This window comes from Anthonomus grandis, chromosome 8 (assembly GCF_022605725.1).
Source record: "Anthonomus grandis grandis chromosome 8, icAntGran1.3, whole genome shotgun sequence".
Taxonomy (NCBI): domain Eukaryota; kingdom Metazoa; phylum Arthropoda; class Insecta; order Coleoptera; family Curculionidae; genus Anthonomus; species Anthonomus grandis.
The window spans coordinates 21,922,146-21,949,038 of record NC_065553.1 but is presented as its reverse complement, the minus strand read 5'-3'; the positions used below and the strand labels follow the sequence as shown (position 1 = coordinate 21,949,038).

The window sequence follows — 26,893 nt, the reverse complement described above, 5'->3', positions numbered from 1 at the left end:
TGCAAACTACGCAGTCGATAATTAGCTGTTCTTTACACACCATCGCACGTCTGGTACGTCCTGTCTGTTGAGTCCCTATGATGCTATTTTATTTTGGTCACAATGTCTGTAAATACGTTCTGTAATTAGTTTATGGAGTGTGGGTAAGCATGTTATTGGCCGATATTTAGCCGGATCTTGAGTGTTTTGGCAGTCCTTGGCCAAGAGGTAAGTGGTACCTTCTGTTAAAAAATTGGCCAAATTCATACGCACGTCATTTAGAAGGTCGGTCAGTTGTTGATGTGTTGACCACAATTTCTTAATCCAGTAATTTTGAACGTGATCTGGGTCTGGAGCTTTCCAGTTATGTAGCTTTTTTATGACGTTAGTTACTTCGGCATATGGTAAAAATGCTATTTGATTATATGTTTGACATTGCTCGTTCTTCATACAGCCACTCAGTGTCTAGGTATTGTTAATTGATTGCTCCAGTACTCCTCCGTGCTTTCTTTAGTGGGGTAAATACCAATGGCAGTGTTTGTTGGAGTATTGTCATTAAGCTTTTCATAAAATTGCTTTCTGGTTCTGGTACCTCCGATGTATTTTTACCCAATATCTTCAATGCTTTTTAGTCTCTTAGTTCTCGTTTCCCATGGCGGTGTTGAGCCATGGGAAACGAGAGCTGGTTTTGTTGAGGAATTTGTGCTTTCATACTGTGCCATTGCCCTTCTCTGTTCTAAGTTTAAGATACCCTTCATCAATATATTCATCATTCCGGTCTTCATTTTGGGCTTCTTGATTTATAATCTGGTGGGTTTAGGTTTTCTTTCTCTTCTGTTCTCTCGTGGTCGATATTATCCTGCAAATTGTCCCTTACTGCGTTCAAGGCCTGTTGATAAGTTATTTCTGTTGCAATTTCCCTTTAATAGAACTAACTCGGGTTTCTGGGATCAAGTTGTTTTTCCAAATGACGTGGTATTGGTCAGCGAGTCTCTGATCAGTCACGTTCATATTTGGATATTGTCTGCAAAATTCAACATGTAGCTGTTGTCTATAGCCATCACCTGTTGCCTTAGATTTGCTACCTTAAAGAAAATGCGCATTTTAGATTCATTTATGGCTGCTGTCCATTTTAAGCGCTGTCTCGGTAACCCTGCTTGAATGAGCACTGGCTGAGTTTCTTGCGCAACTCAGCTGCTGTTGGGTCCTGGTTGGGGTTTGGTGACCCTCTGAAACTTGGTGTTATGGTGCAACTGCGGCTTCTTGTATGACATTATTATAGTTACTTTTCGAGAAAATTATTTTTTTGGTGAAAAAATCCATGCCCGGAGGAGGTACCCGAAAAAATAAAAAACCTCGAACTTTAAAGGTCGATATCTCGGATTCTATGGGCTCTACGGCCATAATTTCCACGGTTTTTTCTTAGGTTCGTCCTTTAGATTCTAACAAGATTATCCGCTAGGTCATAGCTTTCTTATTAGCCGAGATCTTGCATTTTTAGATGCTATTTTTGGCCCTCCAAGAAATCGTCAAAAATGGCATTTTTCGAAGTTCTTTCATTCCCTTAGACCTGGTCATATCCTCGATATAACCCGGTATTTTTGTAATGCATGAGGTGAGAGCAAGACGATGGTTTAGTTAGTTCTATTTCGAAAAAAAATATGGAAAACATCCATAACCGAAAAATAAAAAAATCCGACCTTTGAAGGTATATATGATATCTGAACTCCCATGGGCTCTATCGCCATAACTTCAATGGTTTTTTTTAGAAAAATGAATGCATCATGAAAACCATTAAACGGCCACATCTGAAGAACGGTTACTCCCATTAAAATTATTATTATTATTTTATAGTAAAATTATAATAATAACGTTTATTAATTCCTAAGAAAATTAACAATTCAATTATTACATTGCTGTAAAAGAAATATTAATAATAATATAATTATGCGGGATTAAATGGTCTATTTTTCAGCATCCTCACAATTAAGTAGGATCTGTTAGAGCCACGAAGTAAACCGTTTATTTAGTTTTACTTATTTTTGAGTTTTTCTATAATTATATACCGGGTCACACAGGAAAAAGGGAACACTTAATAACTAATTTACTATTCAAGATAAAAAAATTAATATATTTCTAAAACTGCATTTTGAAAGTGGTTGTTCATAGTAAGGTGCTATTTAAAAATAAAGTAAATTCCAAAAATACTGGTTTGAAAATGTTTAATGGGCGTGTAAAAGATTTAAGTAATAAAATACAATAAATAACATTTTTCTGTGATTACTTGATTAAAAATTAAAACTTTTAACGCCTTCATGGCACCCTATTTCAACATTTAAAAAATTGATTTTTGCTATTAGTATAAAACAAAAAGTAGCAAATGCAGTATCATTATTTCTCTGGATATTATTTTCTATCACAATATGTTATAATATACCAATTGTCCTATTTAAAATAAAAAAGTTAGTGTCACTTCCTGTTAAACCGGAAGTAACGAAAAATTATCGAATATGTCAAAAGATGCTCTTAAAACTATTCTATCAATATACGTAATTCCATTTCTTTATCTTGAAAAGTAAAGGTATTATTAAGTGTTTCCTTTTTCCTGTGTCATCCCGTATATAAGAATCTATTTACATAATAAAAAGGGAGAAAGAGAAAGAGAGAAAGAACAGAAAGATTGATCGAGAGAAAAGAAGACGTAAAGAAGAGATGAAACTATAAAGGCAGTGCTACACATATTGTGTTATAAAATAGGTTACATGTTAAACAAAAATTTTTTTCCAAATACTTATTTATCAGCTTGGCTGCAGGGTAGGAAAAGGATCATTTAAAAATTTCCTTATGATGTCTTGAAATGTCAACAAGATATCTTTGTCCTAAGTTTACATGATGTGCTGAAGTTCTTCGGTTAATTTTATTAAAGAGGTAGTATAGTGCTGAGATTTTTTAAGAATTTATAACAAAAAGAAACTGAGTGCAGTTCTCTACGTGTTACCATATTTAACCATTTTAAATCTTTAAGCTTATAAATAATGCTGTTGCGTCTTCGTATACCAAAAACAAATCGTAGACAGAAGTTGTAAACAACTTGAATTCGACGTTTTGTTTCATTATCAAGGCATGGGCCATAAATTGAGTCACAAAAGTTAAAGTAAGATAAGACTAAGGATTCGCTTAATGTTTTTTTTGTTGTTGGATTTAAATAATGTCTGTGTGGATAAAGCAAAAAATTAAATAGACTATTTTAAGTTTTGTAGTGACTGTAATTAGACCGAAATTGTTCCTTTAATTGTTAAATCTTTAATTGTTCCTATTTTAAAGTGTAAATCATTAAGTAGGGGAGACCGGGGTTGGTTGTTACAATTTGAAGAAAAATACTTGTAATTTTATTTTATTGAAACTTTATGAACATCTTATAATAATAGTTTTATTTAGCTTATACTTTTCTGTAACTATATATACTCTATTTCAGAAGTGTGTAGAGCAATAAAACCTCATTAGGTATGCAAAAGTGGTACCTGGTGATCCACCAATATTTTATGCCACTACCTTAGTTGGGTATTAGTTTCAATGTAAAATTCTTTCTTTTCGTTGATTGCAGTTAGTGCCACCCGGTTTTGGGTCAATTTATGAGTTTTGCCCATTGTTACCCTCTGATAAACATTGAAAACGGTTCGCCAAAGGCGTGCAACTGGGACTTGTTTTTTACCTTATAATTAATGTACTTAAATGCTATTTTATTTTAGAAAGTTACTTTTGTTTAAATGGAATAATATATTTTTTTCACAAATTTATTGAACATAATATGTAGAGTAAAACAGTTGAAAATGTCACTTTTGGATCTGGCACTTTTTGAACAGTGTATAACAATTTTAAATTATAATAGATTGTAGTCTTCTTCGTCATCTGACGAACTGTCATCACCTCTTGACATTATAATTAAAGGATCGACTGTCTGATCGATGAGGTTGTCAAGATCCCACATTTTGTCGTCTTGCTTAATTACATGCTGGACTGCTTTTCGCCAATTCTCTGGTGTCGCTTCCGTAATGGCTTGATCAAACAGTGCGCCCATATCAGTTCTATAGGATTTAGTTCGCAATGATATGGCGGTAAGCACAGTACAGTTATATTATATTTTTCGGCTATATCTTCCACGGCGTATTTCATGAAACGAGTTTTGTGTAAGTTTGCTATTGCCAGCAGTTCTTTTTTTATCAAATTTGCTTCAAACGCAATACCTTTTGCAGTCAGCCAATCGATAATTTCTTGCTTTTTCCAACTTCACGTTGGCGTCTTCTCTATTCGCCGTGAATGATAGCTTGCGTTATCCATAACCACCACCGAATTAGCCGGAAGAAATTTTATCATTTCACCAAAATAGTCCTCGAAAACGTCTGAGTTCATGTCTTCATGGTAATCTCCTGTGCGAGTCGACTCAAAGGTTAGCAGACCTTCTTTTAAAAATCCCTCTTCGCTTCCAATATGTGTGATTATAAGTCTTTTTCCTTTTCCCGAAGGTACTTTAATACCCGTAGACAGGTCTTCTATGAAAGCTTGGCGAGCACTGGTTATATTTTTGTCTTGCCACATTTTTTGGACTATATAACCTTCGTTAATCCACGTCTCATCAAGATAAAAAAACTTTCTTTTGCTCCCTGCGGTACTGCTTGATACTTCTCAAGTATTGTCGTCTCCAACAAACAATTTCGTCGCTCTCCAGTAAAAGTGCTTTGCGGTTATGCTTTTCCCAGGCAAAATCCATATTTTTTAAAGTTTTCCATAAAAGTTTTCTACTTATCAATGGAATACTGTCATCTCGGCCAAGCTCCATTAAAATTTTGTCTAGGGTGGGTATTTCCTTTTTAAAATAAAAAGAGTGAACTTTTCTTCGAATTATACATTTAGCATTTTCATCAAGGACTTTTGTAGGTCGTCCTGGCTTTTGCTTGGGAGATTCCACTTGACCTGCTACTTTTCTTTCCCGCAACAATTTGAAAATCGTGGACTTTCCAATTCCACTCATTCGAGAAAATTTTTCAACAATTTCTTGCACAGTAAAACTAGGGTAATCGTGTTTTATGCAATCATGCACATTTAAAATAATAACTTTTTCACTCAGCGATAGCGGAGAATTTTTAGTACATCTTTTCGTTGGACTGAATACCTCCATTTTTTAAATATTGGGATAATAATATTGTGATTACACTACAGCGTAGCAGTGACTACTAACGTTTAAAATATGATTTAAAAGTATTTATAGTCTGTATATATTACCTGACCCCATTTTTGCATGTTACAAAGCGTTAAAAGATAGGTACCTATACAAAAGGATTAAAAGTATTTATTTAGTATTTAATCTCTTTCAAATCCGTGAAAATTAAATTTATAAATATTATAAGTACCTGCACCTATGAACTACCACGAAATGTAGCCAAACAGAACGGAATTCCCCAGTTTATTGCTCTATACACTTCTGAAATAGAGTATAACAAATAATGCAAAATAAATAGGATATCAAACACAAAATAAACAGTCAATGGTTATAACAAGTAATGACAAATGTATTATATATGACCCGTTACGGGGTTGGTTGTTATATCCTTCGGGTTGGTTGTTACACCATTAAGCATCGTCATCTGAGTCACAGTTGATACATACAAAGAACAAATCGGCATCTACAAAGAGACTATGAGCCCATTGGTGACATTTGGTACATCTGATCCATTCTTCAGCCGGCTTTGATTTTGAATAAAGTCCAAAGCAAACCAAGCAAAAGGGGTCATCTTTATCACCACTCGATTCGCCTTCAGCAGGTTTTTTACACTTTTTTATTTGTTTTCCTTTTATGTTTCCTGTAAGATTCTTCTTAACTCTGATAATTCTTAACTCTTATTTCTTTTTTCTGGCATTTCGTTTTTCTTGTTCCAATTCAAGTTCTGTTTTGTTCGGAGTATCGGTTAGGATAGCGGCTTTGCGCCGTTTACGACCTCTGAAATTAGTTTTTGGAATACCAGCTTTTGGAAATGGACGTATATCTGAAGGGCTAAAATAGAGCGTATTACTTTTGGTATCCTGTGGACAATCAGACCTTGGCGAATAACCAGGCTTCGGCGATATATCATGTGAAGAACCAGGCTTCGGCGACTCAACTCTAGTTGGTATTTGGAGGATGTTAGGTTTGGAATTAGGGGCAAAAGACGGCGGGATATTTGAAGTAGTAGGGGATTTTGAAACGGCAACAACTTCAATTTCCTTAGGGTCAGGCATTTTTAAGCCATCTCTGGAGGTTTTGATATTATTTATTGGCTTCTCTATAACAGTTTCTTCATTTCCGGGAGGATTATTATCATTTTCTTGGATAATGATAGGATCAGGGTGATCAGTTACAGAACTAGAGAGGAATTCATCATCATCAAAGATGTGCCTATTCAATGGATATATTCCTGCAACTAGAAAACCTGACTGAATATTCTTTGACGTCGCTGCTAATGGTAGAGCATCACGCACAATACCAGGTATGTCGTAGATTGACATGGTTTTGCCGGAATTGTTTCTTAACCAGGAGTCGCACAAACTATTAACATATTTCTTCAGTGGGCCATAGACGGACCTGTCTAAGGGCTGAAGTTTATGGGAACAGTGTGGAGGTAGAGATAAAATTATAACACCATTTTGCCTACAAATATCTATTCCTCTAATTGAAAGATGTGAGTCCTGATTGTCTAGGATTAACAAAACTGGTTGTTCTTTTGAACACCTTGTATGCTTTATGAAATGTCCAAGAAATTTATTTATTTATTTATTTATTTATTTCAATATACGGCAGAGCCAGTTTACAAAAACAAAATAGATAATACAAAATACTAGACAATATAGCAATATAAATACAATACTAGAATTACAAAAAAATATATATATACCAAGATAAAACTTTTGAAAAAACAGTCATCAACAGGGCTAAAAACTTAGCACTATCCAAGGAACGTAGGTTAAAGTGTATGATTATTTATTTTTGATTTGAATGACCGTAAGCCGCCGGAAAATGGATCCAAACTATTTTCATTAAAGAAACGCAAAGTCCTAATCAGTGGAGAAAAAAACCCATAGTTGGCCGAATGAAAGGGTAAACGAAACATAAAAGAGTTAATCCTTCTTTGACAGGTGTTAAAAGGAATTGCTTCCAAGATGGTAGGACAATGATATAAGCCATTTAAGATCTTATAAAACGTTAAAGCATCAGAATAATGCCGTCTGACTTCAAGATTGGGGATATTAAATTGGACACTGATAGCATTATAGTCGATGTAATAATTACGAAAAATATTAACTTCAGCTCTATAAGCAAGGGATCTTAAGAATCTTCTTTGTACAGCCTCAAGGTGTTCAATATGAGAATCATAATAAGGGGACCAAATTACAGACGCATACTTAAGCAAGGAACGTACCAAAGAGTAATAAAGTAATTTGAAACAATAAGGTGAAAGATGTACACTATTTCTAGTGATAAAACCAAGACTACGCATACTCCTGTTAATAATATCCAAAATGTGCGGCAAAAAAGTTAGCTTGGTATCAAAAAGAACACCTAAATCTTTAACTGTATCAACTGACTTGAGTTCGTTATTGTTGATTGTTTATTGATAATTAATAATTTTATTAGAACGACCAAACGAAATACATACACACTTCTTTACATTTATTTCCAGACTATTGCTATTACACCACTCAGCAACACTATTTAAATCCAATTGAAGTAGCTCAGCATCAAGATATGACTCAATGGCTTTATACAGTTTAAAATCATCAGCAAAAGCAAGATGTTTTGAATGAACAATTACATCACTCAAATCTCTTATGAACAAGTTAAAAAAGACCGGTTCAATATGCGAACCTTGAGGCACGCCTGAAGATACTTCAATACCATTAGAAATATAATTACTTATCCTGACCAACTGTGTGCGACCAGTCAAAAAACTGTGACAAAACTCGACCAAAGTCCTACCAAGGCCCATAGCCCCAAACTTCTGAACCAGATGTTCATGACCAACCCTATCAAAGGCCTTCGAGAAGTCTGTGTACACACTATCGACCTGTACAGACCTCTCAAAAGCACCAATCAAATCATACTGGTAAGTCAACAGGTTAGTCACCGTAGATCTACCCTGACAAAAACCATGCTAATGATCATCATTCAATTTGACGAAGTCCTCTTAGATTATCCAGCCTGATTTGTTTGCAGTTCCAATACATCCGCTTGGGCCATTTGCAACAAAATAACTTTTATAATTTTTTCTAGGGAAAACAAATATTGGATGAACTGTATTTCCACTAGTACTTACAGCCAGGGCTATTGTAACTAAAGCACCTCTTTCGGCAGAAGTCACACTCCCCACTTGTTTTACACCCTTATTCGCTATTATTCTGTCTGGTTTTTGGACCGTAGTAATCCCCGTCTCATCTACGTTGTAAATATCTTGGCATTCAAATTTGTACCTATCCATGACTTCCTCAAATAGATCAAAAAATCTGTATACATTTTCTCGATTGAAGCTCGTTGCTCTGCTCAGACTGGTTGCTTCGGGAGTCCGCAAAGATAGCTTTGGATGACGCTTAAGAAATCCAGATAACCAGTCTCCTGAGGCCATTGAGTTTTCATGCCAAGCTTGACGAACTTCAGCGTTATTCTTAATAGCCAATTCAAATCCCAATCTTCGAACTTCTTTGGTTGACAGACCAAAATACATTTTAGAACACTCTATTAAGTACTTCTCTAGCTCAGCTTCCATCGCATCAGATAAAATTTGACGGTTCCTTGTATAGCCAACCGTAGGATCCAGATCATTTAGCTCTATAAATTAAAAAAATCTCATCCTGACGGTGTTTGAACAAACTGTAAAAGTAAACTTACCTTTATTTTAAATTTTTTTGCAATATCTCTACAGGGTCATGAAATTTTCACCATATTGTTCAGCAACCGTCCTAAGAGATCTTTTATTTTCCAATACTTCTTTTGCAGCACTACGAAAGGTGTCTAGCGGTATACGTCCCCTTTCGGTTTTTCTTTTGAAGTTTCTCATATTATCGCTTGATAAGCAAACAAGATAAAAACGTCAAAGAATTGTAGTTGAAACAAATTCGGGGTTGGTTGTTACTATGTAACAAATTACCCCGTTGACGATGTAACAACCAACCCCGTTCATACTATATTTTAGCAAACGAAGCATCTCAAACTTAACCTTATTATTAATCAGAAGAAATAACCGGACATTAATATTACTTACATTTAGATGTATTTCCTTACGATATAGCAAATCTATTCCACTTACACAGGAAACATGATAAACTAAATTCGCGGTAAACTAATAATTGCTTTTAAGGTTAGAAAACACATACACTGCATTTATCGAATAAATATGAGCAATGGAACAGCAGAACTACACTGGTCGGTTTACCGGCGCACAACGAATTGACAATTGATGTGATGGCGCTGCATCGATGTTGGCGCGCGATTTAAACTAAGTGTAACAACCAGCCCCTGTAACAACCAACCCCGGTCTCCCCTATATTCGTGCGGTGAATGTCACTGGCAAAGACAGTTGCTACGGACGCGGCTGGATTAAGTTTTAACTGCATATTTGTCGATTTTTCTTATAAATATTAAAGGTCATTTATTTTTAAATTTGCTCCTCAGCACCAGAAACGTTGAAGTTGTAAATTAATTGGGTATCATCAGCATACATATGGTGATCACAGTAGTTAAGAGATTTGTAGATTAAAAGTGTAAGTAGAATATAAGAGAGCGCCCAAAATGCTTCCTTGAGGAACAATGGTAGTTCTTTTTACATTACTTATTATTTCAAACCCTTTAAAATTTATCTGTTAAATATGATTTAATTAGCCTTAATACCATGTAAGACATCCCAATATACTTCAGTACTGCCTACAACAGTTCATGGTTTAAAGCGTCAAATGGTTTGGAGTAGTCTAGCATAATAAGAACAGATGCATTATTCAAATCTAATGATTTAAGTATTGAATCAGTGTAAATTTTGAATCAGTGACCTCAGCAAGAACTGTCTCACGATTATGCCCCTGTCTAAAACTGGATTGTTCAATGGGTTAACTATTGTTAGAATTTACAAAAGTGTCTCCATTACTTTTTCTAAAATCTTTGATAAGCAAGGAATGATTGAGATTGATCGAAGGTCGTTAAATTCCTTAGGGTTGCTACATTAGCACAATGGACTAACTTGCTTTCATGATTCTGGAAATGTACCTGATTTAAAGCAAAAGTTTACAAGATGTCTAATCTGAGGAATTAAAAATGGACAACAGTATAAAATTAGATTTAAATTTAATTTGTCTTGGCCAATTGCATGTGATTTTTTTTCTTTCCTCTTCGTGTTCGTTCATTATGCCCGAATATACCTCAGCTTAAAGACTTATTACCCAGCATAGCACCTCGCTGCCTTGTACCAGCCGGTACAGGTCTTTTGCTGCCGTGGTTACCTAATGCTTCTGGGTCCAGTGTGTCTCTTCCAAATATTTGTTGCTTTTTGCTCCATTATACACTTTAGTTCTGTTCAGGTGTTCTTTAACGGCAATGTGACCCGTTCTGATACCTATAAGTGTTCTGAGTTTGTTCCTGCCAAATGTAAGGAGGTCTCTACTAATTTTTTTGTCTATTTTAAAGTTCAAAAAATATTTTTTTTCTCTTCAGCTGACTCATTTCTATCCATTGATCTTGATGTTTTCTTTTCACCCAGTTTCTGATCTCACTGCTGAGTGTGCTTCTTGGCACTCCCAGTGCAGGTTCTGGTCCGATGTAAGGTGCCGTAGAGCCTTTTCTTGCAAGTTCATCAAGTTTTGCATTTCCTGGAATACCTGTATGTCCCGGAACCCATATAAGCCTAACTGAGTTGCGGACTCCTAAGGTTTTCAGTTCCATGAGGCATTCCTAAACCGGCTTTGATGTGACCCCATGGTTCGATAAGGCCCTTAGGGCGGTTTGGCTATCTGCTTATTAGTGTATGCTCTCCTAATGTTTTCCCTAGCACATTCTAGTATCGCAAATATTTCTGTCTGAAAAACTGTGGCATGACTTCCAAGCGAATGGAATGTTTCATGCTTACGTTTTTCTCCACAAATGATTTTAGATTATAAACTACTTTTAATACATCACTATCTGCTACAGAAGCTAACAAATAAATTTGTAATATTGAACTTGTTATTTAGATAATTTAATATTTAAATAATTTTTGTGTGCTAGGTAATTGCTTAGTTTCCAACTTTTATTCTTATGCTTTCTGCTGTAGAACTCTTAGTTTGACCTAATAACTCTCTGATGACCTAAAGCAAAATATAAATCGTAATGTAACCTTGATTAAACGGCAATAAAGAGTCCTTAACAATACGCATGAAAAACAAATAAAATAAAAACAGTTCTCAATAGAGAAAGGGAGTCGGGGGTACATAAATCCGGATGTTTTGGGAGCCCGACGCACTCGCGTTCGAGGACCTAAATCAGTCGTCGGGCCCTTGCAGAGCGCACAGCGCCCCCCTTTTCACTTTGGCCCCCTTGTCCCCTCACCATCCCCCCGTAGCGCCCTTCATGAATAATAGATGGGGCGGGTTCTAACAATGACGTAACTACAATCGCTCCACTCTAAGCACAGATTGGTACAAATTCGCAATTTTCGTGCTGTGAGCCGGCGGAACGGTGTGCGGGAGCGTTTCTTCGGCAGCAGGAACTATACGAACGCCCTTTGAGAATGGAAATGGGGAAGGGTTTGAAGGGACCCTTGTTACGTTCGTTTCAAAAGTATATTTATTTATTTTTTTAATGGAAAATATTCGGGATAATATGTTTCGTTGGAAATTTGAATAATTTTTATTGAAATATATGCAGATTAGATACAGCCGTCTTGGTAATACTTAAACGGACTCTTGAACGACTCTATCCATGGCCACGCCCAAATTTTATAATCTAAATAATATGGTCTGAAGTCCTAACTTAATCCATAAGGAATTTTCTGAAATACCGGAACTTTTAGGCTTTTGGGTAGGTGTTTCTGAAAAATAGGTTTCATCTTCAAAGTGACCACTCATATTTTAAAGTTCGAAATCTAAGTAACTATTGAGAATACGTGTATTAAACAAGAAGCATACTGTTTACAAAAATGTTCTTAACAAATGTTGTCTGTTTTAGGCACCTGTTTCCGAAAAGTAAGTTTGATCTTCAAACTGACCATTTATTTTAAAGTTCAAAATCTAAATAACTACTGAGAATATATGTATCGAACAAAAAGCATCGTATTCATAAGAATGTTCTTAACAAATCTTGTCCTAAGTCCAACTTCAGACAAACAGAAGTTTTAAAAATATTTCAGCTTTTAGGTAGGTGTTTCCGAAAAGTAAGTTTGATTTATACGTCTTGTGTGATGCTTTGATCAACGTTTATAATATATACATATTTATGAATATGTATTTCCTTTTGTACGTTTTTCTCAGTTTTAAGCGGACAACAGTAGTGGTTCAAACTTGATTTTTTAAAAATTGTTTTTGGCTCTCTTTTGTAAATCAATGACAAAATTAATATTACATATATTTATGTATCGGATTGTTTTATATGATTTACAATTTTTTTTTGAAAATATTATAATACAACAGTATAAATCGTCTAATGTATAGGAAGGTGTTTGCGTTAAGATGATTTATCAAATTTATTATTTATGTATGTACTATTATATACATTTTTTAATTGGGCTGACCCACCGATTCACGTAACACTGTTTTTTTTTCTACACAATGATTTTTTTTCTCAGCACTTTTACGTTGTTTGAGGAGTCGTAGAGAGTGTGTTATGAAGTGTACCCCAATTTTGTTAGAATTGAATTTTGGCCTTATAGGTGAAATGTTAGATTGGGTGGACGTGCGTGGGGTCGGGTGGATTTTTTGGGGTAATAGGGATAATTATTTCACGTGGCGAACGGATAAACCAACAGAATTAATTGATTATTCACAAATATCGGAGGGTTGCAGGATATTTTATTGTGGCACACTGTAACATCCGCTCAGTGAAAAGTGACGAATTTGTTAATTATATTCTTGATTATAACTACGATGTTCTGGGGCTATCAGAAACAAGATCAACATCAAATGATGACGAAAATTCTTTCAGAATACCAGGTTACGGGTTTGTCAGGCGAGATCGAAGGCTGGAAGAGGGGGTGGTATGGGAATCTATATAAAAAGTACAATTAAATTTGAAGCTATTGATTTTAGCATTGTATCGAATGAATTTGAGTATGCTAGTATTAAATTTAACATGAACAAAAAGTCAATTTTGTTCATCACTATTTATCCTCCACCATCCTCTAATATTAATCATTTTATTGATTGGATGGAGCAAATATTTGGTTTAACTATTCCTTTCTAAGACCAGGTAATATGTGTGGGAGATTTCAATATTGATTTTTTAAGGCAAAATACAGGAAAAATCACTCTTCAACAGTTACTAGATATTTTTAATTTAAAGCAAGTCATTACTGAGTCTACACGACATAATTTTACCACAAACACTTTAAGTCTTATTGATCTAATAGTAACTAATCGAATTTCCATAATAAAAAAATCGGGCTCTATAAATATATCAGAAAATATAACTGACCATAATATCGTATTTTCAGTATTAGATTTTCCTATGAATAATAATAGCATTAAAAGAATTCAATATAGAAATTACAAAAATATAGATTTAAATCAGTTATATTTGGATGCAAGTCAATTAAATTGGGATCAAATTTATTACACACCTGATATAAATAAGAAAATTAAGACTTTCAATAAAAATTTAGTGTATTTAAAAAACAGGCATGCGTATGCGCATCCTCTTTTAATTACAAATATACGAAATAAGCCATTTACGTCGTGTATTACCAATAATATCAAACTGCTCTTGAAGGAAAGGAATAAAGTCCACCGTAAATATTTAGAATAAAGGACTGGCGCACGCTTGCAATATTACAGACAAATAAGAAAGCACACAAAACATGCCATTGCTAAGGAAAAAATTACTTAATTTACTGTCTTAAAAACACAGCAGACTTCTGGAGAGACGTAAATTAGTTAAATCTCGGCCGTAACAAGTATTCTGATATTTAACTATTTATGATTTATAACTATTTTACAAATTTGAGTAACACAGCTAATACAACATATAATGAGAAAATACAATTTTATAAATCACATAAACATGATAAGATCAAATCTGAATTAAAATTTACTCTAATGAATCAGTCAACTCTACTTAAAATTGTAAAAACCATTCACTCTAATGCAATTGGTGAAGACGCTTTTTCTTTAAAATATTTACATCTCTGTATGTCTTTTTTGTTTAAAGCCATTACTTAATATTATGAACAGTTGCATTTTACGAAATTTTTATTCTACAATCTGGAAAAAGAGAATTATAAAACCCTTAGCAAAGATCAGTAATCCAAAGGAATTTAAAGATCTCAGTCCTATAAGTATATTGCCGTTAGTACCCAAAATCTTGGAAAAATTTATTCACCAACAAATTTGGGCATATATTAAATCACATTCTTTAATTCCTGAATCCCAGTCAGGTTTTAGAAAAAATTTTAGTACTTCTACCAGTTTGGTTAACCTTCTTAATGAAATCAGAAAAAATGAATAAAAAAAAAGAATTAACACATCTTGGGTAGTTAGATTTTAGTAGAGCCTTCGGTACTATAAGTCACGAAATGCCATTAGCAAAACTTTATTCTTTTGGATTTTCTGGTGATGTAGTAACTTTCTTTAGGTCTTATTTAGCTGGCAGAGCTCAATGCGTAGTTCTTAATAAGGAATTTTGCACTGAAAAATCAAGTTACCACACTGGATCTACGGGTGTCCCGCAAGGTTCCATTTTGGGTCCATTGCTCTTTTCTTTGTATGTTGCTGACATGATATCTTGTGTAAAACACTCAACATTACAGCAATATGCGGATGATTCCCAACTATATCTTTCGTTTTCACGCCAAAATCTTCAATTTTAAAAAGTATCAAAAGCTAAATAACTACTCAAAATATTTGTGTCAAACAAAAAGCATAGTATTTATAGGAATGTTCTTAACAGATGTTGTTTTCATTCTATTTTATACAAACAGAAATTTTTGAAATATTTCAGCTTTTAGGCAGATTTTTTTCCGAAAAGTAAATTTGATCTTCAAAGTGACCACTCACTTCAAAGTCCAAAATCTAAAAATAATTGAAATATTTTCGTGAAACAAAAAAGATAATATTAAGAAGAATATTCTTTATAAATATGGTCTGAAGTTGGTTAACTTCGTCTATAAAGAAATTTCAGATATATCGCAGATTTTTGTAAACAACAGAAAAATCAGGGGGAGAGAGAAGGATAGATTTTTCCCCAGTCCTGCCTCCATCGTCTTCTAAGTTCTTCATTATTTTAATGACAGGATGATAGAGAATTAGGCTGTTTGCATACGTCATGGTTGTAATTTTCTTGGAACTCAAATTCGGACATAAGGTTCTCCCGACATCGGTTCAATTATTTTTCCATGATGGCGTGTCAGTACGTCACTTTCAAAGTAGTCGAAACTGTCCTATTTATAGTTCAAAGTAATCATTTTAGTCATTTTTTAAAACTTTGGACGTGGCTTATAGTGACAGATAAAATGTCCAAAGTGGCGAAACTGTCATTTTTAACTACAAATTTTGACATGGCTTACAGGTTAAAGCTTAATTATTTTTTGACGTTACAGTGACTGATGAAACTTTTTTAATTGGCGGATGCCAAGACTTTAAATTTTTAGGTCAAGGTATAGTCACGGTCCACTTTTTAAATAGAATGTTTTGACGTGACTTACAGGAAGAGGTAGATTATTTTTTGACGTTAAAATGACATGGTCAGAAAGGTGAATATGCACAATCTTAAAAAATTAAATTAAATAAAAAAAAGATCTTGTGATTTATTGGTTTGCTTTGATTGAAATTTCGAATATTTTATAAAAATTATCAAAAAATCCTTGTAGTTAATGGTGAAGAATTTAGTGTAAAATATTTGAGCGAAACAAATGAATCTCCTTTGGTTTTTTTGTTAATAAAAAGTTGCTTAATTCCGCAACAAACAACGGCGCAACCTCCAATACCAAATAATAAAAAAAAAACATTCAACAAAAAATAGTCATCTGTAAATAATCAAATCGCCAAATTAATATACTGTACACCGACTCAGGTAAGCCCACTAAAGACTAACAAAAATCCACAAAGAAAGAGAAAGAGATTCTTATTTCCATAAGTCAAAGAATCTCGACAAAAAAAAGGACAAGGAGAAATAACTCGACGTCTAGTAGCTCTTTAAAAACTTTACTATAGTTTCTTTTTCTTTCTGTATACTCAAATTAAATGAATTTTCTTTTTTTATTTTTTAACTGTCCCTTGGTGCTTTTATTTAATTGTTAACGTTTAAATTTAAATTTTGTTTATTATAATAAAAAAATTATTACACATATTGGGATTGATTTCCGTTGATGTTTTAATTTTGGTCTCTTAGCATGAATATGTGTAGTCCAAACAAACTTCGATAAATTATGAAACAGTAAATCATCAATTTCTAATTGAATTTGACTGTATAATTCTCACTAACCCCCGTAAAATAGATTTTTTTTAAATCAAAGGTTTTGATATGCTATATGTCCAGTGATATTAATATTTATTTGTTACGTGTATTAGTAAAAGAACTATAAAAAAACACAATACATATAATAACGCAGAAATTACTTACACCAATAAAATACGATAATAAATACCTAACATATTACTATTCAGTTCAGTTCTGTTTAGTAATATTTTCTTAAACTGATGTCAATATCGGAAGCATACAGGTGAAAATATTCACAAAGTTTATAAATAATTGAACTTTTGTAAAGGTTGGTTTGTGGATAAGTCAGATAAAATACTTTTAGATGGAGGATTTTCACTGTCTAAAAATCTCAGGATTATCTATATGTTCTTTTTTAGTATTTCCAAAAAGGTGTATAAAAATATTTTAATTCTTCTTGTACTCAGAGATAGTTTATCGAAAATTCTTAGCAAATAATACGTATCACAGCCTCTCTTGGGATATATACCAAATTTCCTAAAATACATCCACCTCAAAAACCTTCTTTGAATCCCTTCAACCAATGCTATCCAAAAACTGAACTGGTACCAAATAAAGGAACCATACTCCAAGATTGGTAACACTAAACTATCAAAAATATGAAGACTCACTTCAACACTTAGCTCCTTGGTGGTTCTAGTCATAAGTCCATTAACTTTTAGAGCATTTCCTACTTTAGATAAAATGTTTTTAGAAATTAAAAGAGCAGGGTCAAAAAATACTCCTACCCTACATTCTTCTGCTGGGGCACTATTTAAAGCTGTTCACCATTTAAAGTGTACCTAAAAATTATGGGATTACTATTTTAACTTTGTCGCAGCTGGTAATTTGACATATCGATTGTGTTGCACTTTCTCTTCGCACTCCGGGGGCAAAAAATACTGATAAGTCTGCAATTTTGGCTTTAGAAGTATTTTCCTTAAGCCCCATATACAAACTATTATCATATAACAGAATTTGGAAAATGTGACAACACCAACATCTGACACAGTAAGTTTGGGATTTTTTTTCTCAAAAACTGTCAAGCATTTGGATTTACTACCACTAGTCAAGTCTACAAATGTATACTTCGGTCGATTGCAAGGTAATTTTTTTCAGATATCAGAGTACTCTATCCAAGATTACTACATTTAAATCATAGTCTGCCTGCCCTTGAGAAATTAGCTTGTATCAAAGTTACTTTTAGTACTTGTCTATAAAGCTGTTTTGAGTTATAACAGGGTTCTGCACTAAAGGCACCATATCAGAGAAACCGAGGATAAGCGAAACATCATCCAAACTATTAGATACGAATCTATAGCGAGGTTTGCTAACTGCTAGGCGCCATCATGTTACACTTAAATAGAAAAGATTCAATTAAAACTTCATTAGCCCCATCTTCTTTATAAATAAATACGGTATCATAGCTGTAAGGTATAGCTCCTTCTTCCACATGCCAAGTCAATCTAATCTCTTTACCATCATATTGGATATTTGTTTTAACTCACTTTAGTTTTCTATGAGGTTAAATGAGAGGTTATATGACCATCGTGTCCTGCTCTTCTTCATCGCATAATAAGCAATCCGTTGAAATCTGATTTAATAAACCATTTTCTAGAGATGGAGGTGTAGCGCATACGTCTGTAGCTTTGTCTTCAGTGGGTTTATCGGAGTTTCTTAACCAAATACCAAATTCAATCAAGGTACAGTCTTAATTAAATAGATTTTTCAGCAAGTGCTTTGATATAATATTTGAAGACATGTATACGAAAAGGCAAGTCTGACAAAGATTTTAAAATTCTATAGTATCTCACTCTATCAAATGTTTTCTCCATATCTGTAGAGATAACATCAATCTGGGATATTTTATTGATAGCTTCATGGAAATACTGACAGAATGAGGTAAGGTTTGTAAAAGTTGATTTTTTTGGCAAGAATCCATGTTGACATGTAATGCGACCAGATATTTTATTAAACAGACTCATAATAGTAATTGGGCGAGTCCGATTTATACCGGTATATTATAAGAATATATAAGAATTATTTTGGTAATTTTCCACCTATTTGTATAAATGTAAGTTCTGAGAATAATATTTAAAGTGGATAAGCCGAACACAAAAAAATTACATGGGTTTAAATGACAAGCAAGTTAAATCGTTATCACTAATATGCAAGGACTTAAAAATTTTAAGAACCCGTCTGCAATTTCTGGATTTGTGAATGATTTTAGGATTTGTTGTAATCTAGATTTCATGTGTCTTAAGTAGTGGGTGCAGTCAGCCTTGTGTTTAATTTTAACAAAATCTCTTGTGAGACGCTATCTGGATCTCTAGTAGAAGGATCTCGATTTTGTTGATTTAAGTCAAAGGTTATACTTAAGCTTAATATGATTCATAATTTCAATGGTAAACCAAACTGGGTATTTTCTAGGTGTTTGACGTCACTTAGGTACTGATTTATAAAAAATTTCATTAAGAGTAGAATAGAAACAACCGTCATCAGCAAAAAGTTAGCTTACTTAAAGTTAAATTTGGTAATTATCTTTCAAAGTAAAGTAATCATGAAATGCTTAGGAAGTTCTTTACCTTTAAGGAAAACACCTAAACACACATGGTAAGAATCAATCGGAACTAAATAATTCTCAACGCCATCAACCCTAACATTATCAAAAGATGCAATAACAAGATCCAGGGTTACTGTTTCTGATTTGGTTTATCTGGAATAAATTGTTAAAAGAAATAAATGACACAAGCGTATTCAAGCAGTCGCTACCGAACTTAGAGCTTACAGAACTATACAGAATGTTTCCTGATCAGCGTCAAAAATTTTAATTTATAACAATGAAGCTGTCTTTAATTGCAAACTCCCCTGAGATTTATCTGTTATCATTTTACTTCTATCCTTTCTAAAAATAAGTCTGTTTTTAAAGCTAAACTCTGCATTAATTCATTTAATGCAGAGTTTATGTCTCCGATAGGGCAACAAAGTCAAAGTCATTAAGCAGTAAATGACATTTAATTCAATTCAAAATTCAAAAATAGTTTATTCAATAATTGCTGAAAATACGAGTAAGTAAAAAAATTATTAAATGAATAAACAGTTAGAGCTCATTTACAGTCTTGCGACATTGCTTAACTATGGAAAAGAAGACATCTATTAGGGCAACTAGTGCGCCAGCGCGTAGCGTTTCTTCGTCCTTCAGTCTTGCTCTAATAATTAGTGCTATGTAAGTTTTATCTTACTTAAGTAATTCCATTAATTAACCATTAATTAATTAATCGATTTTAAAAATATAAAATTATAAAATTGACAAGAACTAAACTATAACAAGTATAAGTAAAATAACTACAAGAAGAACATATGTACACAATTAAAATAGTACTTATTAAAGAGCAACGTAAAATCTTCAATGAACATAAAACGACTAAGATAATATGACACGTGCATTATTTTCTTTACATCGGTAGAAAGCAGATTAAATATTTTAGGTGCCATATAAGAAATTCACTTCTGAGAGACTATTAGATTTTTTTGGTATTTCAAGTACTAAGTATCTGTTTTATTTGTCTAGTTTGGTAAATCTCCTTGTTAAGCAATTTTATTTTTCGAGGGTTATTTGAAACATAGTACAAGAGTCTGGTTGCATAAAGTTGCTTTACCCTAAGAACACTAAACTCTTGAAATAATAAATCCGTTGCGTACATTTTTATACACCATTTCTGTGCTTTTTCCGCGCTACTTAATGCAGTTTCATAACTGCTTCCCCATATTATTATGCTATATTGAAGAATAGACTCAAATAACCCATAGTATATAGTCTTTAAATTACTTTTATTCATCATTTAAGTTCTTTAATTTTGTTTTTATGCCTCCACAATTATGATAAAATATTGAAAAATCATTAATTAACTAGTTAAAACTGTAATAGCACTCCTAGATATTTAAAAGAATGTATTGCCTTAAAACCTTTCAAATCTCAATGTGCAATGTTCTATATAACTCTATAAACTTTAGAGTTCTTGGACCTTGGTAAGAGCTTATATTTTACACAACTGTAACAGCTTATTTTTACTGGTATAGTGCAACAATAATTGCTAAGCACAGATTTCTAAATCCAAATTCTAGCCTAGCTTTGTCTCATATCAGGCACATCATAGGTAAGCTAGAAAGCTAACTTAAGCTGGCCCTTTCGCAGCTGTTCCAGAGCTGCAATTACTGGCGCAGCCATGCTGCATTGCATTTCGAAGCAACCAATTATATATTATTAAATCACTCTCTAATATGGCAATTTTTGTATCTATTCTTGTTAAACTCTAACGAAATTCATATAAAATATGTTCTCAGAACAATATGTTTCCGGAGAATCAAGAAAACAAAAAAAAAAAACATCTCTCGCCCAAGATATAGTATTTTAGCTCCAGTTTAACCATAGTTTATAATACCTTCTCGGGGTGATATAGCACAGTAGTTACATCAATATTCGAGTAGATAGTCTTGCTCTGGCAGGGGGCATCAAATTTACGAGACCGAGTTTATAGGCTCGCCGGGACGACTGTGAGCCGGGCCTTTCTTTCTTTAATTCCGCTCCTGGACCCGCTTTATGGCCGCCTTTGGACGTGCCAAAGATATATACACAACACACAACAAACCCCTTTTTAGAGTTTTTTTTTCTTTTTGCTACCACGAAAACAAGTTGAAATTGAAAAATATACGTGGGTGGTACTTGAAGAGTAAAACTTTTTACAATAAAACTTTACATGGGGGATGATGCTTAAAGTATTTACAGATGAGCAACTTTTTTTTTATATGAAGGATTAGGAGAAAAAAGCAGGTAAGTCAATTTTTTTGATATATTAAGATATTGGGAGCATTCAGTTCAGAATTAGTGTAAGTATCTTTAGAAATACTTAAACTGGATAAAAAGCATGCTAGTCGGCCGATATATGGCTTCAAAGTTTTACTATAAAGGAAAAAAAGCAAGTAAGTCAAGCGAAAAGAGGAAAAAACTAGGCAAGTTAGTAATTATTACGAAACGCCGCCGCCGCCATTGCCAGCTGGCACGGTTCCTGCTGCCGCATTATTAGTGTGTCAACAGCGTTTAAAGCCGTTAGATTGTTTTTCGTTACTATTGTTTAGTTAGTTTTGTATCATCTGTTTAGCTTTGTGTTTGCGACTATACCGTAATGTCAAGCTCGGACGAAAGTGATAAACTTCATAGTGAGCCAAAAAAAGGAAGAAAACTGGTCGGATGTCTGATGTGAATAAAAAATTAAGACTTGCGACACATGAAGCTGGTCCCCCTTGCCATTGCAAAAGACTTAAGTGTTATGATTCAATCTCTGAACATAACAGAAAAGAGATATTACGCTACTTTAACCACTTACAATCCCACGATGAACAAAATATGTACCTGGCTGGGCTAGTTACTGTAGGACACATGGCACAGAGACGACCTCGAAAGGAAGAAGAGGAGGCGAAGTTGCGTGATGCTAGTTTTTCATATAGAGTTTGAGTCACCGACGAGGCAGGAAATAGGGTTGATATTGCTGTATGTGCAAAGGCATTTTGCTCATTACATGGCATTAGCAAAAATAAGATTTACTATGTGCAGAAAAGTTTAAAATCAATGGATAGAAGGGGTAAGCATTCTAAGGAGCACAGACAGCTAAATAGGGTCACTGCAGCTCTGGTTGAGAACCATATCAAAAGTTTTAAAAGTCGCCAGAGTCATTATAGCCTTAAAGATTCAGGTAAATCTTATTTGCCAGAAAGTCTAAACATAAAGAAAATGTGTAAACTATTCAAAGAATTACACCCTGCAGCAGTGGTATCTTACGATACTTACCGGATGATTTTTAACACGAAATTTAATATTTCTTTTGGGTATCCTCGCACGGACACTTGTGCCACTTGTGATGAATATACAGCAGAAGTTAAAGCTTTATCTGCGGAAACTGATAAACAACAAATTCAACAGCTAACAACAAACAATATTCTTCATAAGAAGAGGGCGGAATGTTTTTACAACCATAAGAAGAAAGCCAAAATCCAGGCAAGAAAAAATAAAAAGAAAGAAGCTATTTGCATAGATTTCGCTAAAAATATCTCCCCGCCGTAGATAGCTACCAACGATGTATATTATAAACGTCAACTTTTTATGTACTCCTTCAATGTCTACGTTCTTGCAGCTGGTGTTGCCAAAAAAGGATCCGAACGAAGTGGCCTCATTTCTTTTTCATTTTATTATGAACTATTTGGATGACGAAGTTCAGGAATTGAAATTGATTTTCTGTGATTCTACAGGAGGGCAGAACAAAAACTACACGATATTTAGATTCATTCATTACTTAACGAACAATCGCATCCATGGCCTCACAGACATTAAAATTACATTTCCTATACGTGGACACTCATACTTGGAGAGCGATGAAAATGTTGGTCTATGGAACATAAAAGCATCAATGAAAATACCAAAAGATTTCGAAGAAATGGTGAAATTATCACGATCGAAACCATCCCCTTTTACTGTGGTCAGTGTTACTAAAAGAATTGTATTGGATTGGAAGACAATGTTGCTATTAAAGTTTGCCGCTAAGTGCCCTTTTAAAACGCAGCCTATCAAAGTCATACAAGCTTCTTCTAGCCATAGCCGTTTGTTACAATATCGCACGACGTACTTTGAAGAAATGCTGACAAGCATTACTAGAGCACCGCGGCATAGTCAATCTTTGCCAAAGAGGTTGTTTGAGCTTCCCTCTCCAGCTTACAGTGGTATGAATAACAACAGTTATAATGTGATCTGTATAGGTCTAGGCCTGATGATGCTCCGATAGGAGCGAAACACGTGTAGCATTTAAAAAATTATATGAATTTGATGAGACCATGACTTTGTGTTTTTACCTTTGTTTTGTTACAATGGTATGTTCTATTAAATATTATATTTTTTTACAAGCATCGCGTGGAAAAATATTACTTTTCAAACTAGCTAGATAAATAAATATTACTTAGTTTTAACAAAATCTTATTTTTTAGGCCTCCTGCCAATTTCCAGAGCCAAATTCAACGATTTGCAAAGTTTTATGAAGTTTTGTAGCCCCTCTGCTGTCAAGTTCTTTCTCAATCTACCCCATGACTAATTTAATGCAAGTTAAAATATAATTTATTACAATCACCTTACATTGATGTGGCTTTTTTTCAGGTCTGGATCAATCTGGATACAACCGACATCATGGAAACTCGCTTTTTACTTTCTTAGAACATAATACTGTAATTATTTTTATAAACAGTCTTTTGATAAGCTCTCATACTGATTTTGTACCGTTTTTAACATTAAATTGTGTTTTTCTCAGTTTCGTGAACAATTGACTTACCTGCTTTTTTCCCCTGACCCTTCATATCTGCCATGCAACTTATGAAAATGACGACAATGACAAATGTCGAGGTTTTTCTAAAGGACTGCAAGAATTGCAACTTTTTATTTTTTTTAACGAGTCATACATTAAAAGACTTTTCGAAAAGTTTATTACCGATTTGGTCGTAAGAACAAAATGAAGAAGAAGAGCTGCTGCGACCCCAATTTGGATACCATCCTGGGAGGAAGGCACAACTGGCAAATGATGGTGTACACCCAAGTAACAATTTGCAGTCACCTAAGTTGAGATTACTCTTATTTTCACTAGTTGTAACGTTGTTTTCAGTGCAAAATTTAGTTGGTTTTGCAACGACGTTTATTTTCGACTAAACTTCGACGTACTACACCTGTATCGCAACTGTTTTAAAACACTGCTGTTTGTACAACGTATTTTTTTACTATAGATTGTAGAAGTAGTTTAAAACATCGACGTGCAGACGTGTACAATTTTTCGAATCAAAAACCCAGTAAAAACGTTTCCTTATCGTTAGCGAACGGATATTACATTGCCTGATCGACTGTGTTGAGCATTTTTCGCTGTAGAGGGAGCTTTTTGACATGTTAAGAGTTTTAGGAAGAAGATGAAGAACAAAGGTAGAGGGAATAAAAGGAAGAAAAAATATTCGATTCAACATAACCTACTTAATCTATATTTTTATAATTCATTTTTTTCTTGGAAGTATTGGGATTTATTATTTTCGTTTTGCTTTAAAAAATGATGAGTATAAGGACTTTTAAATATTCTGCAACTTACTACAGACGCAAAAAAATAACTTGCAATGGAAGCAAAAAGCCTACAACTAGCTTACCTGAAGTTGATATGGATTATATAGAATCAAGGGAAGTGGCGGAAGACAGCAGTGAAAAAGTTTTTTACTTATAATTTTTTTTTTCGAAATCCGCTATAAATTCAGGGCGCGCGTGTTATTAAGGGCTAAAATAATATCCTTTTACAGTAAACTATGTTCGGTTTATAAATTAAGTGCTTATAAATCTTTCAAAACGGTTATTTTACCCGTATAACTCACTATATTAAACTACATACAAAACAGATATTAATAAGGACTGTTCAAAAAATGGATTAAAAAGGTTGCATTTTTGGAGTAGCTGCCTATTGGAGTTATCTATTAGATTATTGTTAAAAAAGTAATTAATTTTTCTGTTGTTATGGCGTCCATCCGTCTAAAAATCAGTAACTCTAAAAACATTGCAAAAGCGTTTAGAAAGTTAACGAGTAGTCACTGCGTAACGTTGAGACAACCAAAAAAATCTCTTTCAAATTGGTGTAAAAAGGGGTTGTCTCTACGGTTAAGACAACGTAACAATGCAACGTTGCGTTGCAATTTCCAATGTTGTCGCGTCGAAAAATTGCTAATTGGGCAACGATATTAGGAAATCTAACTCTTACTCTAGACTATAAGTCTTTGCCAAGAAATAATATGCCTGTCAAAAGTTGAGGGGAATCTTAAATCAGTTGAAAAAACTATTAGGAAAGCAGCAGTGATAACAAGGAAAAAGCCACAGGAACAGGATTTTTAAAGATTCTGTACATCAAGGGAAAAAATCAAGAGAATTTAGTCAGCAAATTCAACATCAAAACTGCCTTCACTTTGAAGACAACCATATATAAGGTTTAGTACGTACATCAAGCCAGAATGCTTACTGGTCACCAAGAACTGCGTGTACGAGATCCCCTGTGAATCTAGAGAGCTATCCACAGGCGAGACAAAGCGACGACTGGTGAAGTCAGGACAAAAAAACATCGAAAAGTGAACTCTACCATGAGAGGTTTCCAGATCAGGAATACCAGCAGATCACGCTTGGGCCAATGGCCACAACATACATTGGACAGAAGCAAGGAATTTGTGTAAGAAGCAACATTGGAAGAAAAAAAACAATAACAACAGATCAATAAAAACCAAGGAATCTTCAGACAGTCTAGTGTTGTTGACATTTGCAACATTTGGAAACTTCTACTGTCAGATCACGCACCTCTTGTATATAACTCTGCCGATTAGTTCCTGTTGTTAGTTTATACTTGATTCATTAAAGGTACTGCTTCAGGCACCTGACATTATGCCTATTTTAGGTCTCAATAGAAAAATCAAATTAATTTTTTCAAGATGTCATACTGTAATAAGAGCAATATTCACCAAGTATTAGAGAATCTTCATAATCAATTAAAATATTTAGCTTCCATCCTACTTAAGTTTCAAGAACCTAAGTTCAATCAATTTGAGGCTATTAATATAAGTCTCCATGAGATCCATATTTTAGGTGGAAACGCACAAGGATACAGTAAAAAGAATTTTTAAGGAATTTATATCCATACACTTCTGAGTGTTTCGTCTATTAAATCCACGCATTTGAAAGACTTTAGCAATAACATTATCCAAATAAACAATAAATTGGAGGTTTTTATCCAGTGCAACAACGATGTTTCTGATAACAGAGACTCTTTCGAGACTGAATTGGTTAATCCGGTAATTGAATTCTATACAACGTCTAGTACGTAAAAAGCTTATAGCTTTATATTTAAAAGGAGTCGATGACATATCAATTCTTTAAACCGACAAATAAGTTATTAAGATTATATGTAGAGTAACTTTTTACAGCCCTGGAAAGGTTTGACATAACATTTTACCTTTAGATTAATTGCAGCAAGTAAAATATTTATTAACGTAATTTATGAAGACATTTAAAATGGGTGGACCAAGGTGTGGAGAACATCAGATGAGACCCAAATTACCTGAGACAGAAAACCACCAATGCGAACGTTAAGTAGCACCTGAACCAAAATAATAAAGTTCCATCAATCCTAAACAAATTAA

General features: G+C 33.8%; 2 long non-coding RNA genes across 3 annotated transcripts; one reads left to right on the top strand and one right to left on the bottom strand.

Annotated features, from left to right (window-relative positions):
- Positions 1–3,426: 3,426 nt before the first annotated feature.
- Positions 3,427–23,999, top strand: LOC126739291 (uncharacterized). 2 transcript variants are annotated; one of them, XR_007661589.1, is made up of 2 exons: positions 3,427–4,094; positions 23,684–23,999. It is a non-coding gene; the product is annotated as an uncharacterized LOC126739291 (long non-coding RNA). The 2 variants fall into 2 exon arrangements; XR_007661590.1 differs by lacking the exon at positions 3,427–4,094 and adding an exon at positions 19,581–19,877.
- LOC126739292 (uncharacterized) lies at positions 6,772–9,394 on the bottom strand. The gene is made up of 2 exons (XR_007661591.1): positions 9,267–9,394; positions 6,772–9,069 (listed from the first exon to the last, which is right to left on the bottom strand). It is a non-coding gene; the product is annotated as an uncharacterized LOC126739292 (long non-coding RNA).
- Positions 24,000–26,893: the final 2,894 nt, after the last annotated feature.